General features: G+C 45.0%; 1 protein-coding gene across 3 annotated transcripts in view; it reads left to right on the top strand.

The window, feature by feature from the left end:
• The window catches only part of PDE6H (phosphodiesterase 6H), a 47,300-nt gene that overhangs the window by 22,730 nt on the left and 5,102 nt on the right, over positions 1 to 19,468 (top strand). Inside the window, exon 1 of one of the 3 annotated variants that reach the window (XM_019545176.1) lies at positions 14,543 to 14,616. The exons of 1 other annotated variant lie outside the window; for it this stretch is intronic. The gene's annotated coding sequence lies outside the window, so the exon portion shown is untranslated. Of the gene's footprint in view, positions 1 to 14,542; positions 14,617 to 17,227; positions 17,267 to 19,468 lie in introns of those variants that run through there. One more of the 3 variants, XM_019545177.1, reaches the window with a different exon arrangement.

Here is a 19,468-nt window from a genome sequence, read left to right as displayed (position 1 = left end):
GTATTGCCTGAGCCAGACTGGAGAAAGGCCTTGTCTGTTTTGAAAAACTGGAGGATTGATTGGTGTCTTTTAGCTTCTTTTAGTTCCCTTAGTTTTACCTCCTTAGGTTTCTGGCTCCCTAATTTGTATTTATAGCCAGGCATGCAGGGGGGTGGGGAGAGAGAGAGAAAGAAATGTCCTTTCCTTCCAGGCACTAACCCTATCCCCGTTTCAGTTCTTCTCTGTGCAATGTTTAGACCACCAGGCCTAACTCATTGCTCCCTTTTGGGTTTTAAATCCTACCAGCAACACTGTGGCTGCCACTGTCCCTGGGCTCAATGACCCTGGTTATTTGGTGCTTTGTCCCGCCCCTCTCCATCTCTGTGCACAAGGGACTCTGGGACTTGTAGTTCTTGAGAGAGCAAGTCACATAGGGAAGCAGAAACCCCTCCGTCTCTCAAAGGAGGAGTCCTAGAATGAGCTGCACAAGCACACTCTCTCTGCTCTACTGGCCAGAAACTCCCTTGTTCTGATTCTCGATGGGCTCCAGCAAATCTCACAGTGGAGACCCCATATAGCCCCCCATAACTTTCCATACAGATCCTCAAGCATGGCCTACAATTTACTCTTTGTTTTTTTTCCTCATGGTAATAAGGTTGCAGCCTAGGCTAGGCCTCTCTGGATCTCCGGGCCCTGGTCAAATGTACCCTTCTCTCCCCGCCCCCCACCAATGCTTGGGCTCTGCCCACACCCTCACACACATAATACACAATGTACAAGAGTAAGACTTTATTTTGAGTTATTATGTAATCGCCTCTGTGAATAACAAAAACACGTAGATCAGAACAAAAAATATTTTCTGAAATAAAATTAAAATATGTTACAGTAGGTGTTTAATTTTTAGTATGATTTGCTTGTTAAAACGATATCTTCTGAAAGATATTAAATGCACAGCTTTCAACAGCTCACCAAAACTTGTTAAGTGGCCGCCAGCCAAAATAATTGCCCACTTGTGCTCCAAGGTAGTTTGGTTCTGAATAACTTTTTTTTGGTGGCATGGGGAGGAAGGAGGGTACATATACTAAATACTCTGCGTGCATATGTGCATGCTTGTATTTTTAAGTGGGTATGTGTACATATCAAGACATACATATGCAAATGTGTATAGACATGCACTTTAGTTTTAAAGATAGGTCTGAATGCTGTATATAATACACTGTGTGCTCAGGCATGAGTTTGTGCATAGGGGGTGTGTGTGTGTGAGAGAGAGAGAGAGAGAGAGAAAATAGTCTAGGGCAACAGATCCCACACCTTTTGACCCAAGGGACCACTATCTTCCCTCATTATTTGCAACAGTTATGCAACCTTATAACCAACTTCTTAATTGAAAACCTTACAAAGACAAATAAATGAACATGAGATCCTAGTTTTGTAAAATAACCACAAATGCTTCCCATGGCCTTGCTGACCATCAGTGGCCCTCAGCCCACAGTTTGAGAACCACAGACCAAGGAGATGATGCACAAACTGGGACTTGAAGGACCTACATTCTATTCCCATGTTGACTTAATCTTGATTCTGTCACTTCATCTCTCTGTGCCTCAGTTTCCTCATCTCTGCAAGGAGTAATGTCTTTCCTGGTTTGTAATACGCTTTGGGTTCTACAGCTGGGCAGAGTTACCTATGCCAATTAGACCTAGCCGGAGAAACACAATTCCATTCCTTCATTTCTTGGAGGACTCTGAGATTTGGTCTCATTTCAATTCAGTCGTTATAGGTGAATGAACAGGACAGAAAAACCACGACATATAGAGCCTGTTCTGCTGGAATCTCATCAAAACAGCATGTGAAGTTTAAATGATGTGCTTAGCTGGAAAATATCACTGTATCCTATATAGTTACTTCACCTCGACTATGAAGCAGCATCACAATACTGCAACATAGCGGCAGTAGTGATCTGACTTCCAAATGTCAATATCTGAATTCAGTTTGGATGAGTATTCAGAAGTTTGAAAGTCCAAGTTCATCCAGACTTTGGCATGTGAATATGTGCATAACTATGGTTGTTTGTCATATTTTGGTTCTGCATGGAAACCATGGGGCAGGTGACTAGCTAAAAAGGGTTGGGGGTGGTGTGGGGGACAGGGTGCTCATGGGGTAGGCCGGAAGCACAGCACACAGCATGGGGTTGATGGGATTCCTGACCCAAGTCCCTCCCAAAGGCTCCCAGAAGCCATATGTTTCCAGAATCCATTCAGATCAGTGGGCTTGCAGGTGTTTTTTAGGTCAGGAGTCTGAGTCCCTGAGGAAATGTGACTGGACAGTCTGTCTCTCCAGATATTTGCAGAAGAGATTTCCCTGAAGGATGAAGAGAAGATTGGAGATGTAATGCTTGTGTAAGCAGCTTTCAGGCCAGCTAAAGAGCTAATCGTATAACTCTTGACCTCAGCTCAAAAGCTAGGAAGGAATACGCATGTGTCCTGCTAGCAGCTACTCTCACCTACTGGGTTGGGGGAGCCTGTTTAGGTGAAGTTAAAGAGGAGCCTAAACAGAGAATGAGGGCTAGGAGGCATAACAGGAGGCTGAGCAGGGAAAGATCAGGGTTTTGGGGGGCAGGGAAGGGAAAGGTTCAGAAGGCAAAAGGTTGATCCACAGCAAAGACTGTCTGATAAGGGGGAGAGGGATCAGGACAGAGATCCAGGAAAGACCTCAGAGGACTGTTTAATTGGTCAGGGGGCAGTGGGAGAGAGTATCTGTGAGGAGACAGGGCTCTGGGTAGGGACAGAAAGGTGGGGCCATTTTAGAGATGGGTTCTGGCTTTGCCACATGTATATAGGGGTCCCAAGGTCCAAAGCAGAGAACAAATTAATGCTATACCTAAATTTCAATCCACCATTCTTCTCCCCAGCTGTAATTGAAATGAGCAATGATGTTGTGCAGGGCCATGTTTTAGGGTGGTCCCCGAGACACAAAAAAGGAAATGGGTTATTTTATAACTTCTAAGAAAACTGGTGGTTGCAGAAGATCAGCTCACAAGAAGTGTAAAGAAATGTCAAGCTTCTGGGCATAAAATAGATCATTCAGTGGAGATATTTGGGAGGAATTTGTCAATCCAGTCCTCAGCGAGCTGTAGCACAGTGTGTTCTTCTGAACCTTCCAGTGCTGGGAGCAAGTTACCAAATTAGAAGAACCATATTGGTCCCAGGAAATCTCCATCGCCACTAACAATCTTCCCCTCTTTAGAATGTTCCCTGTGTGGCCACATACTAACTCCTCCTCTTGGAAAGGGTCACCATTTCAAAATAGCAACTAATTACTGGGTACAAAATCAAGGAAGAGCTCCCTATACATGTTTCCCCCAGACTCCTTGATTGCCCAGAATCTGTGTGGTCCGGACGCAGGGCAGGATAGCCAAGTGTCTGAACAGAATATTAACTAAGCACAAATACTCTTTTTTGGTGCTCACTAGTTATTCACTTCGTGCATCAGGAGCAAAAAGTTCCATTACATACAAGCTCTGCATAACCACCGTTATATAGAAGCCGCTATATAACCACAACTGAACTCTATGAACTCAGGCTCAGACAGTTCAGTCTGTGAAGTTACTCAAAGCCCTTCCCTATCCAAGCTGCAGAAAGGCAGCGGTGGGCAAACATGGCCCAGGGGCTGCACCCGGCCTGTCAAGAGATTTTGTCCAACCAGCAGCAGGTCCCTCAGCCCCGCCTGGCCCAGGAGCAGGGGACAGCCCAGGCCTTGGCTCATGTGACTGGTCCCACCATCCCAGACACAGCGGCTGAATTCACTGCCTGGTAGTAACACTGTCTCTCATTGCTACCGAGTACCAGTACCCAGGCACCCTGGACCATCCACCCCATACGCACCAACACACGAGCAAGGAGTGCAGCCAGGTAGATGGGATGGGGCCACAGGTGGGCACAGAGCAGCATCCAGGAGAGGGATGGGCAGGTGGGACCAGAATCACAGGCCAGGATCATAGGACAGTGACAGCACAGGGCTGGGGCCCAGGGCAGAGCCGCAATCCACTACCGGCACGCCCCTGTGATGGGCACCGGTTTGACACACAGGGACATATGGGGAGCAGATCATGGCTCTGCCCCAGGCCCTAGCCCCTCCCTGTCACTGCCCTGTGATCCCTATCTCAGTTTTGGCCCCACACACCCATCCCCCTACTGGACTCTGCTCCCTCCCTCTCTGCAGCCCCATCCCATCCACCCAGCCATGTGCCCTACCCACACAGGTCCTAGCTGGTCTCCATGGAGACCCCAGGATCTCCGGGCAGTGACAGTGCAGGGCTGCGGCCCTGGGCAGAGCCACACTCCTCTTCCTGCATGCCCCTGCCTGCAGAACCAAAGCCTGTTGCAGGGACATGAAGGGAGCAAATTGCAGCTCTGCCCCAGGCCCTGGCCCCATGCTTTCACAACCCCGATTCCAATCCCAGCCCCAGCCCTGCCCATCCATCCCACTCCCAGATGCCACTCCCCACCTGCCAGCAGTCCCATCCCAGCTGCCCAGCCAAGCGCAAGCCACTTAGGGAGTTTTGGTGAGCTGCTGGGGAGTGGAGTGCTGACCTGACCTGCAACAGCTCCAAACTCCCTAAGTGGCCCCACAGCCCAAATAACTGCCCACCCCTGTGCTAAAGGCTCCTTTAAAAGTAAACCAAGATAAAGAAGACCAGGTTTTCTTATAACACAGGTATCCCAAAATTGCCTCATGTTCAGGCAGTTTACAAGGGAGTAAGGAACTGCTCCCAGATTACATGTAAATTGGTACACAGGGTCGTAACATTGGCTTGTGTTTGCACCTCCCTTCAGAGAGCAAACTGCAATCTCTTCGGTAAATCCATCCAGAAATGGAAGTCCACATTCAATCGAGTTTTTCCTCATCTTGTAGCTAAGATCAAGGTTAGTATAGCAGCTTAATTTTGGCTGTGCCCTGGTCACTAGGCAGGCAATAGGTTGCAATTATCAAAGGAATGCAGGATACTTATCCATTGATTTCACTTTGAAAATCTCCAGTTTTATTGTTTTTGTTTTGTTCATTAAAGCTGACTATAGGATACTCAAGAGAGAAATTGAATCCAACTACACTTTATCTGAGGAGAGAATGAAGGAAGTATCTGTTGACAAGTAAGAGCAAGAAAAAAATAACATCTCCTTAAGAAGAAAAGAATGCTGAACCAAGATGTTTTAAAAGGTCACATGATGGTTGGGAAGCTGGCTGGCAAAGAAAAAAAAGATGTCTTTAAAAGATCTGGGAAAAGGAACTGATATTGTTAAAAAAAAATCTGCAACTGACTTGTTTACGTTTTATTCCTCTTAATCTAGCCACCAGATAGTTTGATCTTCCATTTGAAGTTGATCAAAGCCTGTAGGGTCAAATCATTTTTATTACAGAAAACATCTTGCAAAAAATTCTTCCTTTATTTAGATCCAAGCTTGGTCTCTTTAAGGGAAAATTACTGGCTAAATTAATCCCTGTTTACACAAACTTGCCATAAGCAAGATCAGATTTCTGAAGCAGGCTAGGGGATCTAAGGAAGAGCTTCAAGATAATCAAAGGGGACATGACTGTTGTAAAAATAGCATTGTTCAGGCACAGTTTTAAGTACAACCAGGTGCTAGGCCAGCTGTGATATGCCTTCTGGTAGTCATACAGATAATGAGATTAACTTCTTATACACATCTAATCAAAAGAATTGGCAGGCCCTGTGCCAGGTCATAGTGCATGGTTCTAAGCAGGAGCTAGAAAAGAGAGGAAGAGAAGAAAAATATAAGTTTTATAAAAGAAAAACTGGAGAAGTTTTAGTGGACCTAAAAATGAATCTCTCTTCATAGCAGTGCCTGCATGCTGGACCCAGCTTTATTGCTGGTCAACCATCAAGCAAAGGTGAGGTATCAGAAAAGATACTGAGCATCTGTATAGCCTTCTGGTGGGAGAGCTTCCATTCTAAGTGAGGAGGGAGTTAGGTAAGTGGTAGGGGAAAACTTACCATTTGTAAGGAACTGAATCAATCTGTGTATCATGCAGCAATGCATGAGTTACAAGAATGGAGGTCAATAGGGCAGCGTACTATTTGTGGTGTACTGTATGAACTTGGGTAAAAATACTTCTGGTCCCCTCTTCTGGGCCTCTGCTTCCATATCTGTAACATGGGAATGTTGATACTTAACTACTGATTCAAAATGTGTTGAAGTCTATGAATAAGGAATGTTGTTCTCGTATAAGAGCCCAATTCTGTTCTCCGTTTACATGATATTAAATCAGGAGTACCTTCATTAGATATATATGGATGTAAATTGGTGTGAGAGAGAATCAGGTAGCAAGTATTGTTGTTTTTTCTTGGATCCCAGGGCTGGCCAAAGGTGAATAATTTGCAGGCTAGGACAGTTTGTTCCAAACCCTGCTCTGAAGAAAGGAAGTGCAAAAGTGCAATAAAAAAATACAGTGCATGACACATAGCATGGGTTTTAGATCCGTTGATGTAAAAAACCTGGTGTACCGTGTTTTCTGAAGTGTTGGCTGCAGAGATCATGAAATATTTGAAGTTGTTCTAACATGTGAAGCTGCTCTAACAAGTGTTTGAAGTTGTTCTAACACCTGAAGACAGGAGGGCAATCCAGGCTGACCTGGACAGGCTCAGCAAATGGGCGGATGAGAGAACCTGATGGTGTTTAACACTGACAAATGCAAGGTTCTCCAAATTGGGGAAAAAAAACCTGCAGCATGCTTATAGGCTCAGCAGTGCTATGCTGGCTAGTGCTATTGAAGAAAGAGACTTGAGGGTCGTCATTGACCACAAGATGAACATGAGCCTGCAATGCAATGCTGTGGCTAGTAAAGTGACCAAAACACAAATTGGATGCTTATCTTGCTGGGATCCTATGACCCAGCTGACTTCCTGCCCTTCCAGCACTAATGTCTATGAAATCTATGTGGAAATCAAGCATTCTTTAGTGGAAGAAAAAAGAGAACTTGAAACCTTAACAAATCAAGAGGACTCAACAACTCAGACTGGCCACGTAAGCCTGAATGACCTTCTGGCATCTGATTTGGAATCTTTTGACAATATATGGCTTGCTCCCCTGCAGGAAATCTTATCTTCCCCTACATAATAGACACAGTTTTAAAAAAGCATAATGCCTTAGACAGTTTTATGGCTAACAGGGCATGTTTTACATATTCCAGGGTGGATCCTAACAGTGACAAGGCTGAGTATAAGTAAGATTCTGCATGTGCAATTATCTGCTTTCCATACACAGAAAACATGAATGCTCAGCAATTTAACTCGGGGAATCAACCCAGGTGTCTCATGCAGCAGAGCTTCTAACATCAACAGGAATGTTTTTAATGATTCACTGCAGCCTAGAGCCCAATTCATGTTTATACTAAAACCCTATATCGGAATTCAGTGGCATTTTGCTTGGCCATTCCTCTGAAGGAAGAAGACCCAAGCTGAATTATAGAAGCCTTGATTATTCTCAGCCTATCCTTCTCAGTAATGATGGACACTAGTTTTTGTCTCAAATCATCATGAAATAAAATGCATTCACCTGGGGTTGAAAATTCTATAAAAACTCAGGCCAGCTGCTTAGCTGTATAGATCCATGAAGTCCAATAGATTTAGACTGACTTAGGCTCCCACTGTCCCTTCCCAGTTCAGCTTCAGGCAGGGTATCTTTTCACAAGAGTGCTCATCTATCACACAGGATATTTTAAATCACAAGTTTCCTTTATAATTAAAACATTAGTAATTGACTAATTATTTGTTAGTTTTGTTACACTTACATACACACTCATAAATAGGGTCAAAGATTTTGTGGGATAGGGTTACAAGAAACTTTGTTAATGGAGGAAAATCTAGCCTGTGGCATTAGTAGTGGTAGTTCTCCCTTCTTAGGCCAATAAGACAAAACTAATGGTATTATCTGATCCCTGCACCAGAACCTGCTCAAGACTGAGCTGCGTAAAACAAGAGTTGAAAAAAGCATTAGGCTGAATTTCTTAGGGTGCAGACATAAGTTGTTGGGCAATTGGCTCCCTAAAAGCGCTATATAGCCACATTGTGACATACAAATACTGCTCCAGAACACTTTTAAAGTGGCTGATTGCATGACAAATTAACCTGCATCAAATGAGGGATCAGAGAAAGGTGCTTCACTTTGGAACACCTTAGGGAATTTGTGTTCCCTAGGGTTAATCTGTTGCATGCGTATCCTTGGGGCTGGGCTGATATGGCCTAACCCTGCCCCTAACACTGTCTGCAGGAAGGGAAGGGGAGCAAGTTGCAGGCTAGGGTTTGCCTGACATGAGCTGGAAGGGGAGGCAGGTGGATTGGAGCTCCCTCCCCCTCCCCTTCTCCATCCCCGCAGCTCAGGCCTGGTAAACCTGACACTACAGCTCACTCCCCCTCCCCTTCCCCCTTCCTTCCTGTAGACAGCACCAGAGTTGGGAGGCAGGGGCCCGGCGCGGCAGGGCGGGTCCTGGAGAGAGGGGTGAATCCTACACTGACGACAGGCTTCTGCAGGCAGGTTCGATTCCTGCCCTCTTCCTTCCCAATCCTGCCCCCCTCCCAGGCTCCTGCAGACAGGCTCAATTCTCACCTTCCCAAATCCAAACGGTGGGGAGGGGGATCACTCCAACTCATGGCACTTTATGTAAAGTGGCATGAGTTAGAGTGGAGACCTGCATGTCTGTCAGCACCGTTAGTTAGTGTGTGATGCAATCAAAGGCAAGGAGGAGGCCATAGCCATAGAGAGAACTCCTGGAGTGAGAACTGACATGGCACCTGACTTCTGAGTCACCTCTCACAGCAGAATTCATCCTGCAACTGGAATGTGCCTTAACATTACAATGCAGGGTTACTGCTGCCTGTTCCCCATTGACAAAGCAAAGGTTTTTCCTCACATGAGGGAGAAAAAGTCTTGGGGTAAATGGAAAGAGTGAAGAAAAGGAAGGGGACCAGAGAGAGAGAAGGATGAAGTCACATACCTGGGGTGCAATTGGGATGCTTATTTTGAGCTCTGTTTTGTGGGATGGGCTGTTGTCTGAGGCTCTGGCCCTGCATCTCCCTGCTGCACAACCCTTGTAGAGAGCTTTTCTCATGATGCTCAAGTCATCACCCAAAGGCATGGGCCTGACCTTCCTGGGGTCGTTTGACTCCAGTACTCTTTCCTGCCATGGCAGGGAGTCAGACTTGGTGATCTGCTCAGGTCCCTTCCAACCCTACTAACTATGAAACTATAAAGAAAAGACAAAAGGAGAGCACAAGAGGACCTAAATGACTATTTTCCATTAGAACTTTTTTAGCCAGTATTTAATTTTTTGACAAAACTGAATTTTTTCCAAAAAGATTAGTTTATTTTTTTCAAAAGTCTTCAGGGTTTTCATTGGAAACCCGAAAAAACAAAAGGTTTGCCTTTCAAACAAAATTTTGCATTTCAGTTGTGAAAAACCTATGTATCTGACTTCTTTTTTGACAAAAGCCTGAAAATCTTCAGGAAAAATTTTTTTAGCAAGCAAGTCAAATTTTCATTTTCATCAGACTTTCGGATGGAGTCAATATTGTTTCCCAACTAGCTCTGGATACAAGTTGCAATGAAGAAAAATACCCAGACAGCTGAGCCTGTGTGTGAAGAGGAAGACAATGGGGCTGTAGGGAACCCCAGGGAAGGGAAGAATTCCTCTCTACTCACCTTAGAAGAAGGCTTGCCATGGGAGCATGCAGCAGCACACTGCGGGTACCAAAACAAATGCTCCATTAGGATTGACAGCCAAAAAGCATCTGCGGGTACTTCTGGCCACAGAGTGGAGCAATCTGGGAGAGACCTCAGCATCCAGGAAACAGAGACACTGTGAGACTCTCCCACAAGCACCAATCTGCAGCCATTGGCAGCACTGAGGCACCTGGCAAAGATTACAGGTAGCCAGAAGGCCACCACAAAGGGAAGCACTGCAGTTAGAGCATAGGAGCCATCTGCCTGAAGTCCAGTGAAACCATCACCAAGTAGGTGTGGAAGGGGTAGAGAGACCTCAAGAGTCGATCCTTCAGTGAGTGAAGGGTGGTGCCTAAGAGCATGAAAGGACTGTCTGGGGTTTTTTTTTACTTAAGGTTTAAGTTAATCTCTTAACTTTGGAACTGGGGCAGTGCATGTCCCCTAACTAAAAAGAGGTAAGCAGTGTGAAGGGACCCAGCAGAATACCTATTCCTGAGACCAATCCCTGCATAGACTTATAGTCAGAGCTGAGGCCCTTTCCAGGGAAGGGAATGGTACACCCTGCTGGTTGTTTCTTTTCGTCTTTTTTTTCCCATATGCTTGACTGTTAATTTATTGGTGACCGCCTAGTCAGGGAAGTACTGGGGGATGCAGATGGGGAACAGTACCTATTTTCTTCCATTCCCCAGTGCTGGGGTACTGAGGGGTTAATGCTGAAGGTTTCCCAGCCTCTGACCATCAAGGAATGGCCCCAGAACAGCCGGAAGGAGTGCACTCCTGAAGAAGACTACCAAAATTAACACACCAAGAGTGTTAAGGATGGGGTGTAGAGGAGGTGGAGCCACACAAAGAAATTCCTCCTTCAGACCTGGATCTACCTCTCTGTTTTTCTCATTTGCCACGACTTTGTTGTTTGTTCAGGAGTTGGTTCCACAATGTCAGTGAGCAGATAGAAAGGTAATATCAACACCTTCTTGGCCTGACAGCACTCTCAGGGCAGATATCAGGCCAGAGGAGGCCCAGGCCCTATAGCACCTATCCTTGACACTGCGTTTGGCAGATGGAGACTTGGAAATGAGCAGTGGCTGTGGGAGGAGAATCTGTTGCCAAGGTACTGCACCTGTTTTTATCCCCAACAAGCCGGCTCACACTTGTAGTAATCACATTTGCTGTCCAAAGCTTCTAAACCCAATTAATCTCTGGGCATTTGTGTGCATGTGCGACCCAGACACTGCAGTGAGGACAAATAATTCCAAAACATTATTGCCAACCCTCAATATTCAAACATCATGATTCAGGCTTCAAAAAAATCTTTGGGTTGCCTTAAAATTCATGCGAATTTACAGTAATATATGCTTTCCTTCCCCTGTTAAAAGAAATGTCCTCATTATAGTAATATTGTGTTCAACTTGTTTTCTGTGGCCAAGATTCAGAGCCTTGCATTAGGGATATAAAAGGTACTCAGGCACACCTAACCCACTAAATGAGTCAAAGTGGCCTTGTACCATGGCTCACAGAATTCATAACATGTCTTCATTCAGACAGTAAAGCCCCCTAGTTATCTACATTAGGCTTCTATATATTCAAGTGGGATATAGCACTCAAGATTTGTTGTAAGTCCAGATACTCCTGGGAGATACCTAAACTTTGCCTAAGAAATGCAAAGACTAGAGCTGATGAAACCTCTCTTGGTTCCAGTGGGTATGCCATCACCACTAAGAGACAGACTCTCTTTTGCCAGCTTACAGAGTTGTTTATGCCTTTTACATTAAGCAGTCACTGGTTTAAAGAAGAAAAATCAGAAATAAGCCTGACTAGAACCTAGGAGTCCTTCAGTACATGCCCTTGCTTGGTCTCCTTCTAGCCCCATGTCTGTCATTCTTGGCTACCCAGTGGCCCACCTTCAACAAGAAGGATAGAAAGTATTTTCATCCAGCCTGCTCTACAGCCTGGAAGCTAGGGCACCCTCTTAGAAAGTATAACATGCAGGCTCAAATCCACTCTAGGTAAGGAAGGCCTAGAATACAGGTCTCCTACTTCCAAGTGATGTGTTTTAATGCCCGCCATATTTGGCAAAACACGAGAGACTGCACTACCAGCTTCAGAAAGGGGATTTCAGAAACTAATTACTCAGCTCCCTCAAGGGTGGGACTTGGCATTGAGAGTGACTGAAGATGCTTAACAGACAGTTTGAGTCAAGCACCTAAACTGTTGAATGGGGTACAGATTCAGACATACCTTGTAGTTTCATGTTTTTAGTTGGCTATCTTTAGGTACCTTAGGGTTTTCTGAAACACACTTTGAGGCTCCTATCACTCCCCATTCTCTGTCTAAAGCAACAGGGTGCTTGAACCTGAGTGTCTCTTAAAAACCTCTGAAGTCTCTCTGTTTACTTTATAGGGATCCAGGGCTCCTGATCAGGTCATTCTTAACCACCCTCCATAGGCAAGTGCTCAAAAGTTAAGTAGGGCAACACCTAATTGTCCAACATCAGTTGGATGCTTTTCAGCTGGTCCAGAATGCCCTTCTCCCAAGAGTGCTGAAAGAGCTGGCCGAGTTCCTAGCGATACCTCTAGCAAGGCTATTCAAGGAATCATGGAACTCAGGAGTTGTCCCTAATGACTGGAAGAAGGTGAACATGGTACCTATCTTTAAGAAGGGAAAGAGGGTTGACCCTGCCAGCTACAGACCGGTCAGTCTGACTTGGGTTCTGGAGATGATTTTTGAAAAATTGTCAAGGAGGAAATCACCCACAAGCTCACATCTGGTGGGGTACTGAGAAGCAACCAGCATGGCTTTGTAGAGGGGAGGTCATGCCTGACAAACCTGGTGTCCTTTTATGACCAGGTAACTAACCACCTGGACATGGAACAGGAGGTGGATGTCATCTACCAAGACTTCAGCAAGGCCTTTGATACTCTTTCCCATGAAGTCCTCTCAGATAAGTTGTAGAGTTCTGGCCTAGACCAGGCTACACTGAGGTGGGTTGGGAACCGGCTCAGCAGCTGATTCCAATGAGTCTTGATTGATGGGGTGGCCTCATCCTGGAAGGCCGTCTCCAGTAGCGTACCCCAGGGATCTGTGCTTGGGCCATGCTTTTTAATATCTTTATTAATGACTTGGATGAGGGAGTGAAAAGTGCAATGATTAAGTTTGCAGACAATACCAAACTGTGGGGACAAGTGGGCACATCAGAGGACAAGTCAAGGATTCAGGATGACCTTGACAAGCTGGTCTCATGGGCTGAATGAAACCAGATGAGGTTCAACAGGGACAAATGCCAGGTCCTTCATCTGAGTAGGAAGAACACTCTCCATATCTATACGATGAGTGGTGGTCCACTGGCTGGCACTGCATCCGAAAGGGACCTAGGGGGTGACACTTGACCAGAAGATGACTATGAGCCACCAGTGTGACGAAGTCACCAACACGGCAAATAGAACTCTGGAGTGCATCAGCAGATGTGTTGCCAACAGGTCCAGGGAAGTGCTTCTCCTCATCTATTCAGCATTGGTGAGGCCACAGCTGGAGTACTGCATGCAGTTGGGCACCTCACTTCTTGAAAGTGTTGAACAAGCTCAAAAGGATGCAGAGAAGGACCACCCACATGATCAAAGGCCTGGGGGACAGGCCCTATGAGGAGAGACTTCGGGATCTAGGACTGTTCCAGCCTGAGCAAAAGAAGGCTGAAAGGCGACTTAATAGCTGCCTACAAATATGTCAAGAGAGAACACTAGGACCAAGGTGAACATCTTTTCAAAGAAGTTCCCCCATGGGAAGACGTGGACCAATGGATGCAAGCTAGTCAAGGAAAAGTTTTGGCTGGACATAAGGAAAAACGTCTTTTCTGTACAGGTAACTAAAATCTGTAACACACTTCCAGCAGAGGTGGTGTAGTCACCATCTCTGGTGGTCTTAAGAGGCTGGACAAATACCTCATTGAGCTCATTTGAGCCCAATTACCTCCTACCCATGGCAGAGGATGTAACTTGATGATCTTATAGGTCCCTTCTGGTCCTTCCTTCTATGATTCTAAGCCAAGACACTTGCTGTGAATCAAGATTCACCTGTTTCTCTTCCTTGCCTGCCTCCTTTGCCATTATGTGAATCCATGGGCCTGCCAGAAACTTAACAGACACCCATCAGCCCTGGTTCTTCCCTCAGGTCATACCCTGTAATGTTGGTGGTAGCACACTTACTCATCTACTTTTCCACAAATTATTGGAAATGAAGGAAGATTGCATTGCCCTCTTTCTAGCTCTTGTCAAACCCTTTGTGCCAAAAATACTTTCTTTAGTCTCGTGAAGAAAGTCTGCCATTGTATCCTAGGAGCAATGGGAACTGACTCCATTTATCCCAGCAAAGTTTTGACTCTGAAACAATGATGAAAATATAACATCTTCATTGTTCACTAATTCATTGCCAATGAGTTTGCTGGAAATATAAAATTTCTGTAGAATTGTGGGTGAAGTTTAGTTGATAATTTCCATCCCTTCCCTTCCTCCTGGCACTGCAGGGGCCGTACAGGTTTGTGTTCCAGGATGTTGGTGATTTGTCATCTTCAGTCTTGCTTCCTAAAGATCATGTAGAAATGTCATCACAGGGGCTTAAAAAAACAAAGCTCTCTCTTCTTGGGTGAAGCCATAAAACCAAACACCCTTCCTTAAAGGGAACGTAATGACTTTAAACCTCCCCTGAGCTGAACCTTCGGTAAAGCCAGGATCAGAGCTGTCAAGAGATGTGTACTCCTCCTCCTAGGATGAATGGCCTGTGATTGGTCCCTTCACCCTCTGATGTCACCTAATAGTAGGGTATATCAGGTGGAGGAGGCTCCTTGGAGACATGTTTCTCTTCATCCAGAAGGAAGGTGATTTAATGACCTCCAAGAGGAGCATTCTGGACTGTAAGTGTTCCCTATAACTTCTCTGTACCCCAGCTACATGGGGAGGAGGAATGAAATGAGGATTGGCTCAGAAATTGGGATTAGGAAAAGTCCAGTGAAACCCAATGGGACTAGATTAGATTTTTGTGGCTAGAAAAGCCCTACAGGAATCACTTGCAACAGCTAGGAGGGGAGAAATTGTATGTCTTGTCTAATGTTGTCCTAGCTCTTCATTTAGTGTCAGGTTCATTGACAAAAGCAAATGTAAGTGCTGTGGGGTGGTCTGCTTCTGAGGCTCATCAGTCTGGAAGCAGTTTCTTCCATAGTATGTCTGCTGGTGACTGGTGGGATTGCACTACCATTGTGTACAGCTGGCCATTGTGGAATTTGTTTAATCCTTTTTGTGGCTAGAACCCAGGTTAGTACCTGGGTACTTGCAGGGCAGGCTTGTAAAAGGAGGGTTGCAGGGAACTGTGGTAAGGACACCATTGCAGTCTAGGACTTGACTGTTGGGTACAAGATGCTGCCACATCATCATTTGGTATCTGAGGGTCACAAATATGAGGAAGCCCACTTTGTTAGATACCCCTATCCCAAGTATAGTTATACACCCTATATCCTCCTGCCAGCCTAATGTAGTCTAGTCTCACAATTTAACCATGGCAGGATGCATTGGAGCTGCCTGCCATGTCCAGAAAGGAGGATGCAACAAGAATACAGTTCCACTTAAAACTAGATTCAGTTATTTTTCTTTTCAAGAGTATCCTCTCTTTGCTTATCCTTGGTCTTTAAACCATTGCTAATGAAAAGAGCCTGAGAACTCAGAGCTATCGGATATGGGCATCAGTCATGGCTGAGGCTGGAAATATTCATAATACATACCTAGGTAGCCAGTTCAAACAGCTGACATTTAGAGCTGTGGGTCTTCTCTCCCTTATCTGCAACCTTGTGCGATACTGGTTACTAAAAATTGTCTAGCTAAAGCATTGCTGCAAGGAAGGTCAGAGCAGCACACAAGGAACCATACTCGAGACTGAATTAATTTGTGGAGGGAATGTAGTAGCAAGAACATATTTACCAGAGATTATATATAATTTAAAGAGAATTATTGTGAGGATGACCACAACTCACATGGATCCATTTTAGGAGCACCGCTGAAGGTTGCAACACACATGGAATAGTCTTGTGTCTGATGGCTTCTGACATAGCTTACCTTAAACCTATGTCTGTCATTGCTCTAAAGAAGATCATGGTACTTGTCTAGGATGTCTGCCAAGGAATCTGGTCATACAAGATCAGAGATTAAAGTCACGAGGAAAGAAGATTAAAAAGAAGGCACATGGGAAGAGCAAGAAAGGTGGGTAGGGAGATTAGCTTGGGGTGAAGCAAGATGTCATGTGACATAATTTGGATAAGCATATTACTAGGTATTGGGTAAAATTTAGAATTCAAGACACAAGAAAGGTCATTAAACAAAAGTTAATCTTGGTTGAGAAGAGATGCTGTTGGATGCAGCCTCTCTCTGTATGAGAGAAGATGCAGAAGATGGAGAGCCTTTCAGCCTTTATTGGAAAAGGACTGGAATTCATAGCTAATTTTCTTAGTTGATTTACTAGATCTTCTAGACCAATTGACAATCAGGGCCAGAAAACATGACAAGAAGGCTGTGCTTTAGGTATCCAGTTCTTTGGTGAATCCTGGACTACAGCACCATTCCTTGGTCCTCTGGTGTTCAGGAGGAATTGGTCACAGACACAGGGACTCGGGAAGATTTGATAATATGGGGGAATGATCTCTGAACCACAAACACTTTGCCTTTTTCAAGATGGAAAATACCTTCTGCTGACTGAGTAGTGTAACAATGGCAGTGTCAATGTGATTCCTAGCTTGAGATGAAAAAAAGTTGAACTCACCCACCACTAAGTCTCTTCCTACACCAAAGCTCTGCTCTTTTCCCTCAGCGTGGTAGCAGGTTGTCCTGATGAGCGGAGAGAACAAGGTCAGTGAGTTTGGTGAGGGGAAAGGAGACAGCTAATCATTTACAGTCGTATACCATTTCTTCCCTGCCCTATTGGTTTAGTCTAGGTGAGAAACAGAAGGCAGCATAGTTTCATCTGAGGCTTTCTCCCACCAAAATCCAGGTGCTGGATGGCTCTATTGCCTCCCTGAGGAGTAGGATAGGGAACCCTGTGAAGCCCAGAGATTAAGCCTTCCTAGTAACTGCTTTTTCTTCCAGGGTGAAGTTCAGGGTCAAGGGGATGCTGATTCTCAAGTGCATTCTGGTCTGCCCAGAGTGTAGTACTCACTGCCAGCCTTGTATATTATAAATGCCAGAGCAATATCACTGCAAAGTCATTGATCACAGCTGCTCCTCTGGAGTCTTTTGGGGTTTTTTTGGATAGCATTTGAAATTTTAAATCAGCATTTTTAACCAGTGTGGTGAATTTCATTGTCCTGGAGGTGGCCAGGGAAATAAGTCGCCAGCCACACCTTTGATTCTTACAAGGTGAATCAAAGCTGTTTAGAGCTGTCCTGTGGCTAGTGATTACACAAGCATATCAGCTCAGTGCTTCTAGTAACTGCACACTCTATTGATTACTGTTGCTTTTCAGGATGGTGCCTAATGCTGTAACCATAGACTTAGGCAGAAACAGCCCCTACACACCATGAGGTACAATTTTAATACTCAAGGGGTAACATTTGTGCAAAGCAGCCAGCTTCTTAAATCTTGGTGAGTCTTGTAAATAGCACTTCCTCTGGAAAGAAGGATGGTCTTGTGGTTAAGGAACTAAGGGTGTATCTACACAAGACACTTTACTGAGCAGCAGACTAATTTGTTGCACAGTAAAACATCACCATGTATACATTCAGGGCAATAGGGTGCAGCAAACTTATTTACTGCACTGCTAGATAGTCCCATCAGCTATAAGTGGTATCTGTCAGCACAATAAATTATTGCACATGTGTAGACAGAGCAGCTGGCTGGGGGCGCAGTGTGCCATGAGATGGGGAAGCAGGGGCTGGTTGCTCCCCTTTCTCCATGTGCCTCAGTGCAGGGGCTCCACTGCAGAGCAGCTGGCTGGGGCACAGTGTACCTCAAGACGGGGGAGCAGGCAGAGGACAGTGAGTCAGGTGTGAGGGGCACCAGCAGGCCAGTGGGATGGGAAGCTGTGGGTTGGGGGTGAGCAGCACCGGTAGGGCCAGGGGACTGTTTTCTACCTAAACTATTTACAAGGTCGGAACTGAACATCATGTTTACAAATGGGTCCTGGTACAAAAAAGGTTGAGAACCACTGGTCTACCATATATACAATTTCAGGGCTGCTCCTAGCTGCAGCTGCAAACTCCCTTGTCTCTTCCTTGGGGGTGGCTACAACTCCCCGACATCGCATTTACACGTGCACCCGGGGCTGCAGCATACTGAGTCAAGTCAGAGCAGCCCTGGCTGGCCCCAAGCATTGCTTAGAAGCTCACTTAGGACTCACATAGAAGCTCATCACTTTGGACGTGGTAAACCATAGCAAAAAAACCATGTGGTATGCTGGTCTTGACACAGTTTAAATTGAAATGCTAAGATGTGTTCTTCCCTCTTGCACTTCAGGTTTGTTTGATTTTTTTCCCTTGCTTCTCCTCTCTCGATTTTTAAGGAAGGCATTATAGCTATTTCAGATACAGTCTTGCAAACAGTTCCCTCATTCTCGAATAGGCAGTGATTTCAATCTGAGACAATGCTGTCAGATCTTTGCTGGCATTTATAATTTGAAAATTAATATTCTTCTTTTAAGGTCTTTAGAATCACTGGGGTGATACTTGGGATTACACCAGTGTTACTGTGCTGAGGGTTAAACCCTCAGCACCACAGCTTTAAAGCTAATTCTATCATTTGTCAGTAAATGATTTATGGTAGGAGTTAAGTAATAACCACGGAGAGCAGAGAAGGGAGGGGTATGATTACAGAGAGGGGAGATGATAGACAAATATATTTTCTGTAAGGGAACTTGCATATAAAGGCCATTGTATTACTCAAGTGTACATTAATCAGCATCAGATTTATTGAAATAACTGAGACCCCTTATTGGACACAGGTGTCAAGAGATCTATGGTTGGGAGTGGAAATATGGCACCCTTGGATATGGAAATAGGAGCCCTACAAATTGAGGCAAGAGAAGTGATGTCCTCTGGATGCCACTCAGTAGAATATATGTCCTTTCCAGGCCTCCATGCTCTAAGGGGCAACAGGGGCCAAATGGTTCTTTACCCATGTTTACAGTATGCCACGTACATACTGTAAATACTGAGAGCCACACACTGGTCGTTATTAACCTTATTTTCTTTTTATAAAGTAGAGTTCAGGCTTGATAAATATACAGTAATAAAATATATAAAGCCGCTGCACATAAGCACTTGAACTCATATGAATGGAAAACATATATTAAGCTTTCAACCTTTTCCTGCTTCCCCACATTCCAAGCAATGAATAATTGTTCCCAAATGATAATCTGAACTGCTTTACAATCCAATTTTAAATATTTGGAGTGCTCTCTACTATTTCCCCAGGAGGATGATATTCCATATTGCCCTAATATGCTAAATCAGAGGTTCCCAAGCACTGGACCACAGACTGGTACCAGGCTGTGAAGAGTTGACTGCCGGGTCATGGCACGAGCTGCCCACTTGGACCCCTATCTGTCCACCTGGGTGAGCAGCTTCCGCCCCCGGCAGTCATGTGTGGGATTAAAGCTGGGCAGCAGGGCAGCCCTACTAGGGAGGCAGCCAGCTCCATGTGCTCCGTCCCACTCCAGTGCTGGTCCGCAGTATAAAAAAGGTTGGGATCCACTGTTCTAAATGATTAAAACTTTTTTTTTTTTTTTTT

This window comes from Crocodylus porosus, unplaced genomic scaffold (assembly GCF_001723895.1).
Source record: "Crocodylus porosus isolate Cpor-Errol unplaced genomic scaffold, CroPor_comp1, whole genome shotgun sequence".
Lineage (NCBI taxonomy): Eukaryota > Metazoa > Chordata > Crocodylia > Crocodylidae > Crocodylus > Crocodylus porosus.
This window is presented reverse-complemented; position numbering and strand designations above follow the sequence as displayed.